Here is a 10367-nt window from a genome sequence, read left to right on the forward strand (position 1 = left end):
TGTATATATATATATATAGATTTGTCAAGTTCATTATTTTTTAATAAGTAAAAATTTAGTTATGGTACAAAAAAGTTGGTACATGGTACCATCTATGGATGACAATGGGCCCGAACCCGAACCCGGGTACCCTACCTGCCGGGTAGTGAAGTACCCATTCCCGAACCCGACGGGTATCTCTATTTATATCCCCATCCCCGATTTGTCGGGTACCCGATCATCGATGGGTACCCCATTACTCGATATTAAATATTAAAAAATTATATTTTAATTAACTAAAATGATATAAATTAAAGATAATATGTTACTGTAAAATATGATTAACCTAAAACTATTAATAAATATTATATTCTTAAATAATAGATAGAAAATCATTCACACTATATAATATAAATTCATCCATACTACATAATATAAATTCATCCATACTAAAAAAAATACAAATAAACTTAAAAGTGATAGAACATAATTTTTAATTAAACACAAGAACTTCAAAAATCATTAAATTAGTTTTATCACAAAAAGCATCCTTCTTGAATACACTTCTTCAACGCATGTAAATTACAACCTACATAATCAATAAATAAAAAATCAACATTAACAAATAAAAAAAAATAGAATTAAGATTAAAATATTTAACTAATAACCTACCTCAAATCTTCGACAAAAATAATAAATAACTAATATATTGAACTATTATTTCCTAAATATAGTTAAACATAGTATTTACAAAAACACTTTTATTTTTTAACTAAATATAAGGAACTTTTAATATTCCTTGAAAATTCTTTGACCCTTTATTTTGCCTTATAAAAAATAATTTTATTTATTGTATTACTTTATTAAATTATATATTATTTCATAAAAAATATTTAATAATATTAATACTCTATTATAATTTACAACCCTGAATAAATTTATATAATGTTTAATGTGGTTTATTTAATATGAGTCAAATAATTATATATAGAATGAAAGTATGTCGCATATATCAATTATATATATATATATATATATATATATATATAAAATAGGAAATTGTCTAGTAATCAAGAGATTCCACATATTAAACAAAAACATTTTAAAATAATGAAAGTATTACTTACCTAAGTGTAGAACTTACAGAAAAAGTCAACTCTGTTACTGTTAAAACGGAATAAGAAGATACAAAATAAAGATTGAAGATTAAGTTAATAAATAAATATAAGGTTGTAAAAGTTGAAGAATATACCTAACTTTATTAAATGAAAACATTAATTACTTGCATACTTATGTAACTTATTTGGTAGAGGTTAAAAAATATAATATTTTTTGTTATTGGATAGTTTGAAAAAAAACTAGAAGAAGGTTGAAGAAGATAGAAGTTGAAGACTTGAACTCTTGAAGTAAGGTTTAATGAAAATAATATGAGAGGGAAACATTAATTACAAATGAATAAAATAATGTTAAGCGTGATGTTAAGAGTAATGATAAAATAATTAATGTATTTATTTAATGATATTCATTAGTTACAACTTGTGTAATTTGATAAGTCACTTAAATTTTATTAATATATATATATTAATATTAATATATTCGGGTATCGGGTTTGGGTTTCTAACACCCCCTATACTTGACCCCGAATCCGACCGGGTACCATTTTTCACTCCCCATACCCGACCTCAACCCCGACCCTGAACCCGATTTAAAATACCCGAACCCAATCATCGGGTATACGGGTACACATTGTCATCCCTAGTACCAACGTAATACATTAAATATAGTTAAAAATTGATCACTATAAAATATCCATTAAAAAATTTATAAAATCACATCCACTATGACTCATAAACTAAAAGGTGTTCAAAAATCAACTATGACCAATCAACAAAAAAAAAATGTAATGCAAGTATAAGAGAGATCACTAAGGACACACTCAATAAGATTTGGTGTAGTGGGTTGACAAAACTTTCAATATAAAAGTTAGTCAATGAACAATATCAAACACTCTAAAGTGATCATTAGAGTTCCTATCAGCAACTGACTTTGACAAAAGTGGATCTTACCATGAGGAGATTTAGAGATGAGCTCAATATACATTTAAAATTTAACAAAAAAATAAGTGACTATATATTCATTTTTTACTAGATAATTTTAGAATTTTGAATATTTTAGTAATTATTAATTTATAGTTTCGTTGGGACAAATATATATACACTGATATTTCAAAAAAATATTATCTTATTATTTTATAATAAGAGGTCTAATTTGTACTGGTCCCAAGTTGGGACCGTCCCAAGTTGGGACCGGATAACTTATTATTTCTATCGAGGTTATTAATTTATCGAATAATAATATATATAGAGGTTTTAATGTATTTAATAATATATATATATTATAAATGATTTCATATTTTTATTATATTTTCTCTGAGTTAAAAAAGAAATAAAAAAAGATAATAAATTATTTCTTTCTCTTCATTGTATACTTTTATTTTCCTCATTTTATATATATATATATATATATATATAATAATATCATCCAAGACCTTTGGCTACGTGGTTACCAATCTACTCCAATCTACTCTATTTCTGGTTCGATATAGCTAGACACTCATTTTTCACCTCATTGATTTATGTTAAAGAAAACACATAACTTTTAATAATAGATTAAAATGACTTACTCTTATTTTTATTCCTATTATTATTAAAGATTTTTTTTTTAATTTTCCTGTTGTTATTTATTCTTTTATTTTCGGAATCTATTTTCTTCAGTTTAATTATAAAAATGATAATTCAATTACATTGTAATTTATTCGATTCATTAACTAAATATATAATTTCAAATAATAATATTCAAAATCAATTTTAGATGTCATTGCTCTATATATTGCTTTCTTTATTTACAACTCTTTTAATTCTATGGGTCTTACTTTAAAGCTAGATCAACACAACTATGTTTTATATAAATTTATGTTATTCATCTCATTAAAAGATGTGGTCTCATCGAACATATTAATGTAGAAGAAAATTCTCCACCAACTGTAATTAATATCACCGATAAAGATGAGATAAATGACTAAAATGTCATTTGTATTTAAGATTTAAAAAAATAGATAGGTATTTTAGTTATAATTTGCATGAAACTATTGATGATGGTATAAAGAGTTTTCATCATTTTTTTAATTTTTGACAACACTCAGAGATGGTATGTATAGATCCATCATCCATCTAATTTTAGAAAATTATACCAACTTCAATTTTTTTTATCTCTTTTGCTCACAAGATTCTCACCCTATTTCTTAAATATATTATTTTATACGATAATATTAGTAATTTTTTAAATACTTATGCATGAAATAGAATAAAAACAGATAATGTATAGCATTATATATATATATATATATATGATAAGGAGAGCGACGCTGGGGAGCGACTTCCCAGCGACGCCCCACCTGACAGCCAACGAGGAAAAAAAAAGTCACGGTGGACTAAAATAAAATATATTTTTAATTTTTTTAATCCTTCCCTTCCCTCCTTTCCCCTCTTTCTCATTCTCTCTATTTTTGAATTTTGGGTTTCGAGCCGATCGTATTCCTTTCTCCTTACGCGATTTCAGACTTCGACGATTTCTTATTCATTTTTCGCGACTTCGATCTTCGGCGATTTCTTCTTTCTTCTAGATCTGGGAAAGATTCACTCAAAAAATGAAAGGAATATATTGTATACATCATTAAATGATAAAATATAATCAATACACAACAGGATTTAGACAAAATGAAAAATCTTGGTTATTAAACAAGTTATATTCTTCAGTAGAAGAGGAATCTACATATCATATTCCACATCCTGGTAAAATAATAGCTATACACAAATACAAAGAACCTTATCCGATTATTAACTAAACTGACCTATTCAACATTACTATAATGGATCTATTAACACAGTATGCTTACCCATCCATATCGAAATACAATAAATTCACAATTTAATTGACCATTTCTTCCCGAACATGATCATGTTAAGGACCATTTCTTCCCAAACACAACCATGTTTGAGACCATGTTGTCCCGAATAAGACCATGTTCTGGACCATTTCTCCAAAATATAGACATCTTCGAGACCAATTATCCAGAAAATGGACTATTTTCAATATATTGTATCAACGAATCAAACATTCTATGTAATTTTAAATATAAACAAATGTTAATTTACAATTCATTTCATATATAATGTAGCAACCAAACAATGTTGCAAATGGTTTTATTTTACAATTCATTTCATATTCATTTTCTAACAATATAGCAACTCTCTTTAATTTTTCGGGAATTTAGATCTTAACATTGTTGACTTTTGACTCCAGGAGTGATGAACCATACTTTATCCTCTTCGACTCAAGTACTGCTTTGAACTTCAAAAACACATGTTTCAGCAGGTCAGTACATATAATTCACAAACAATCTTAAAACTATATTACTTATAATTTTCTTGTTGTTAATCCTAGGAAGCAGTGATGTTTCTTCTCCTGTAAATGACCCCATTTGTCACATGTAGTATATTTCACAATCTGTTTTATTATCACAATCTTGCCAAGGAAAATTTCATAATATTGAATGCGAAGTCAGCTATTGAAGCGACGATTCTGAGTCAACAGTCTTCATGAATTTAGGAAAAGTATTTTTCTATTTTAACAAGGCAAGAAAAATATAAACATAAATATGAAATATAAAAACTTTTAGATATAGAAATCCAACTTATTACCAATGCCTTAAATGTATCATATTTTTCCTCCCATGGTAAATCTTCTGGCAATGGTAAATCTAGATGTATCATATTTTTCTTCCCATGGTAAATCTTATTACCAAGGCCTTAGATGTATCATATTTGGATTTTTGTTGTTGATGCAGTACAAATAATAATGAACATGTTCTAAAATAGGGAACATAATCTGCAAAAACTTGACCATTTTATTTAAGATATTAGATGATTAGGTATTCAAAAATTCAGAATGTTCTAAAATATTGGAGATGTTACTTACAAGGTCAGCCTTTTTTAAATCTTCAGATGATATATGAAATATTGTCATTTCTTCTTTAATTATATTGACAAAACAATCACCACTTCTGCAAATAAACATCATATTAAAAAAATATAATAATCATATAAAAAAAAGGCTTACATATGTAAAATAAGAGAAACAAATTTCAGGATGTTGTTGGGAGTTTTCTTTGTGCGGTAATTGATCAATTGGGTCCAAGCATCAATTATTCCAGAGTCTAAATATGTATCACTTTTCAGCAAAAGCATGTGTCCTCTGTTCAACGTGACTCGGTCGCTCTGGAATAAAACTTCACTAAAAACATAAATGAAGAAAAAACATCTTTATAAGAGTTAACAAAAAACATTATAATGACTATGAAGAGTTATAAAGATGTTACCTTGAGTCAAAATCTGTAAAAATTAAGCCCACAAGATGTTGATCAATCAGAAATTCTAGAAAATCGAAGACATGGGATAAATTCTTCCTAACTATTTCCATGTAAGGAGAGTAAAGATCCGTCCTAGGTTTTTTAATCCTCTTACAATGTGTTCTAAGCGAGAGTGGGGCTACTTTTGCAACTTTTACGGGTTGAGGTTCTACTTCTACTTTTACAGTCGGAAGTTGCGGTGTTTCAACTCGAAACCCTGGCCGATTGTTAATCATTAACTTCTTCTTCCTCTTAGGTTGTGTTTTAAGAGAAGTGAGGCTTCTTTTTCAACCTATGTGGGTTGAGGTTCTTTTGTCCATAATTTCTTAATCGGCTGCACCACTTCGGATGATTCAAGTATAAGTTTCCTAGACTTCACCACTTCAGATTGATGATCTATGTCAACAACCATAGCCTCCACCACCACTTCGGGTGGTGTTTCATCTCGAACATCTACGGGTTGATGATCTATGCTATACATTCGTGAACCATATAACATAAATTGTTGAGCAGGACAAGAGAACAAAGTCTTATTATCTTTACTCGTGCTTCTTTCTTATACAATATCTTTTTCTTTCTATTTTTGTATAATAGTTTCAATAAATAAGGAATGATATGTATTTAATTTCTCTCGCAAAGACATTCACGAGCAATTGATCATTTCCGTTCTATGAGAAATTTATTTTTAAGCACTTGGAACCATTCATTGAAATGGTCGTAGCAGACGATTTTTAATTATGGGGTTTGCTATTAACTTTTTTATTTATTTCAAAGTTGAACTCTTGGGAGGGAAGTAAAGACTAAAATTTCATAACCTTTATGACCGATTACACGATCAGATAATAAAACTACTCCTAGTATGGAACCCTAAAAAATGTAAAAATTAAAAGTAGCGGGAGTTAGAAAGTCAGAGTTGGGATGCAAAGAGAAGCCAAGGGATTCGTCTTAGTCAAGGTACTTCGAGTCCTTTTATACTTATGATTGATTAGACCACTAGTAGGGAACCGTACTACGTTCTTTCGGCTTCAATTGGCGCGGGTTAAGAGTTGGTTCTCCTTAGTCCTATGAATAACAATGGTAGAAAACGAGAATGGGAAAGTCCCGTAGATCTCAAGTTATTTATCAATTCTTCTAGGTGATGGTACACTTTCTTAACCCGCTGCTCTTGCATTAGCTTCTGGCGGCTACGCAACTATTCTATATACGTTATAAAGTCCCTTCATGTCCTTTTAGTTGTAAAATGATATCTTTTATTAGCTAGAAAAAATTTGGATTCTCAACTAATTTATGTCTGCCTTTACTTTTAGTTTATTCCTCTTTGTTTAGTTTTGTATTGGCTCGATCTCCGCGATAGAAGGGCAAAGTCTAAGCCTGAAAAGTAAAGACATCTCAGAACCCACGAGATAGTAAGAAGAAGTTGAAAAAATCAATCTCATTTGATCCCAGGTCTATCTGCTCCCTACAAGACATAGCATTTTAGAGCTTATGCCTTCTCCCTACTAAAATTGTTTTAGAACATGACAGAAAATCGGGATTATATCTATCTCCTTTCTTGACTTCTACTCCAGATAAATGGAAAATCGTTCCCATGCTTAACAACTTTAAGAAGAGTGTTCATTGTCTAAGGAATTAGGCCTATAATTCATTCATTTGTTTTTTTTTCTAGGTGACATAAACCCCTCCTTATTGGATCTCTAGATTCATTTACCATGAAATGAATAGCCAAAAATGGATCTAAGGTTAACATAGTCAAGCCTTTGTCCTTTGGTTCTTAAGTGGTCGTAAAAGTCTCATTGTCTTTGGGTAATAGAGCACATTCTTTCAAGTTCTTTTTCCCGGGGAAGGAGTGTTTTCATATGGATCGATAATGACATAAAATATTAAATATTCAAATTGTTCTTATGATATAGTGGTTAGGACACTGGACTCTGAATTTAGTAACCCAAGTTCAATTCTCGGTACTTAGGAATTCCGTTAACTGCGAAGCAGATCGAGATCTCACATTACAAGCTGCTGATTGAAAAGGTAAAAAACACGATATCTGGCTGGGCATCAAAAAACTTTCTTATGTAGGGAGGATCGAACTTATCAAAACCGTGGTTATGGGCATAGTTGGCTACTGGGCGCAGAAAATGGTCATTCCGAAGAATGTAATGAAGGAACTCGACACACCGATGAGAAAATTTATCTGGGGTAGTAGTGGAAGAAGAGGAAAGAAAGTCAAATGTACCGCTCTCTACAAACCGAAGGACGAGGGAGGCATCGACTTGAAGAATTGTATTGAGTGGAACAAGGTTTTAACCTTCAAGCATCTGTGGGCTTTGGAGCGCAATCAGGAGTCACTATGAATCAAATGGGTGCATACGAGGTTTATGAAACACGAAACCAGCATCTGGCCTGCAAAATTCACGAAGGTATGAGCTAGTCTTTGAAAAAGATTCTTAAACTAAGAAGCGGTATTGCAGATCTTTATTACATCCGATTAGGGGACGGGAAATGCACTCTATTATGGCACCCCTAGTTCGAAAACCAGCCTATCATCGACGAGGAGGAGTTTCAAAATACCCGTATCAGAAGGGACTGCGCAAAAGCGAAAATCAGAGACATCAAAGACGAGAATTGGAACTTGCTCTTGAGAAGAATTTCATAAGGAAAGAGGATACTTGATCATATAAGTAACATACAACTACACGACAAACCGGATATTCATGAATGGAAAGTCGAGGACAATGGGAAGCTGGTATTGAAGAAAATATGAGAGTTATCTAGGAAAAAGCGCATAAAGTGGAATGGGCTCCTCTTGTATGGTCAACGAAGATTATCCCACGACACCAGTTCATCCTATGGCTCGCCTTCTAGGAAAGAATCAACACTCGTGATCGTATTAGCAAGTATATGAGCATCCCGGATGCGAGTTGTCTTCTATGCATAAGAAATGAAGAAACCATAGATCACATATTCGGGAACTGCTGTATTGATTTGGAGCTTTATGACAGATTATATAAAAGCCTGGAGCTGATTAGTTTCCAGAGCGAATGGAATTAAATCAAAGAAGCAGCACTACTCAAAGCCAAGAGAAATAAATTTGCAATAAGCGTGTTTAAGTGCGGCTTTGAAGCAGTGGTGTATAATATTTGGCAAGAATGGAATGCAAGGGTATATGGCAGAACCCGCATGAGCGTTGACGAGTTATGGAAAGATATTGTATCGGATTGCAGCGCCCTCGCGAGAACGTGGAGAGGAATTCCAAGCACGGAGCAGAACTGGAATATATGCAAAAACTGGAGTTTACCGTTTTTTAAACTCACTAGAATTGAAAGCATTATAAACAGATAATTCATTTACGTTTTTAGCTTTTTAGCTTTTATTCAGAATGTTACGACTTCAAAATCATTCTAGGCCTGTCTAAAATGATATCTTAAACTCGTGGTTTTTTTTCCCGTTTTTGGGAATTTTAAATGAAATAACGATAAGTCGTTTCCCCCCCCCCAAAAAAAAAGTAGGACCTATTATTTTTTCTTGTTTGAGGTTTGTTGATGTAGAGCCAACTAAGTATTTTGTTAGGGTTCATGATGATGGTGAAGAATATTAATTGTCACGTTGATGTTTTGAATTTCTTATACTTCTTAAATAATAAGACTTAATTTTTTTTAATTTTTTTTTTGAATTAATGGAGAACTAACATGACATCCCACAACTATGGTCGCTGCTTAGACTTTACTTTCTTATTAAAATACAAGAATTACCAGTAACTTACATACAAGTTGCTATATGTGTCATGTAAAGTCATTATTAAGTTGTAATGCGGTTTTAGTGAAGTTTATCCTTAAAAATAAATTAACATTCTAACTATAAAATTGTCTTAGGCTTACATAAACCCTAGTCTAGCTTCAATTCAATCTTCAAATCTAGTTAATGTGGTCGTATAAAAAGTATAACATTTCCCTCGTACGGAAATCATGATACATTGAAAAAGGAATTTTTTTTTTCAATTACGCTCGAAGAAGGGACGCCATGGGTGTTAGTAGAGTCGTTGATCCCCGGTTTACTTTGTTCGCTTGAAGTTTTTCATTTCGATTGATTTTTTCAAATAATTTGTTATGTGTTAGTTTGTGGTGATGTTAACCTTGAATTTTTTTTCGTAGTATACACGAATTTCACACTAATATTTTTTTAATTAAAATAAAATAGATTTTCAAAAAATAAACCCTACCCTTTTGCATAAGTTTGTGAGATATATAAATCATTGGAAACAATTAGACTCGAAAAGAGTCAATCAAGTATGCGAGAAACAAAATTGCAATTTGTCAAATTCATTTAACGGTTTACCATCATTAGCATAGATATAAGTCTTTCTCAAATCTTCATTTATTTTCAAATTAAATGAGTGTTTTGTAAAAACGATGGGCATCATTGTAAAATAAGACATGGTGGTAAATATTTGGTTAGAATTGCTTAGATAAATAATAATTTAATGATTAAATAAAATATAAGCTATTCAAAATGGTCCTATGGTCTAGCGGTTAGGACATTGGACTCTGAATCCAGTAACCCGAGTTCAATTCTCGGTAGGACCTAATAAATAAATATTTTTTAATATTCAGTTGAAGGAGTGAGCAATGGCAGCCGTCCTGTAGTCCAGCTTGTTCAGGAGTGTTTGGTGCACAAGTTTATGCCGTCCTGCAGTCGATGAACTATCAGTTTTAAGCTCTCCAATATTGAACGGTTATCATTTGAGAGCATCTTCTCTAAAAATGCTCTGTTTTATGTCATTTATTTATCTCTTATTCATTTCCAAAGGTAGGTTTGTAAATTTAATTAGGGTGGTTCATCTTCATCCTATAACTTGGAAGATAGGTAAAGTAATTGTCAACAAGATGGCATGAAAAACAAAAGCTCATGGGATTCGAAAATTTGACCC

The 10367-nt window shown here is 31.0% G+C and overlaps 1 non-coding gene across 1 annotated transcript; it reads left to right on the plus strand.

Moving 5' to 3' along the window:
- The first annotated feature begins 9951 nt into the window (after positions 1 to 9951).
- TRNAQ-CUG lies at positions 9952 to 10023 on the plus strand. Its single transcript has one exon. It is a non-coding gene; the product is annotated as a tRNA-Gln (tRNA).
- Positions 10024 to 10367: the final 344 nt, after the last annotated feature.

The sequence above is a fragment of the Impatiens glandulifera genome, chromosome 2 (genome assembly GCF_907164915.1).
Source record: "Impatiens glandulifera chromosome 2, dImpGla2.1, whole genome shotgun sequence".
NCBI classification, from domain to species: domain Eukaryota; kingdom Viridiplantae; phylum Streptophyta; class Magnoliopsida; order Ericales; family Balsaminaceae; genus Impatiens; species Impatiens glandulifera.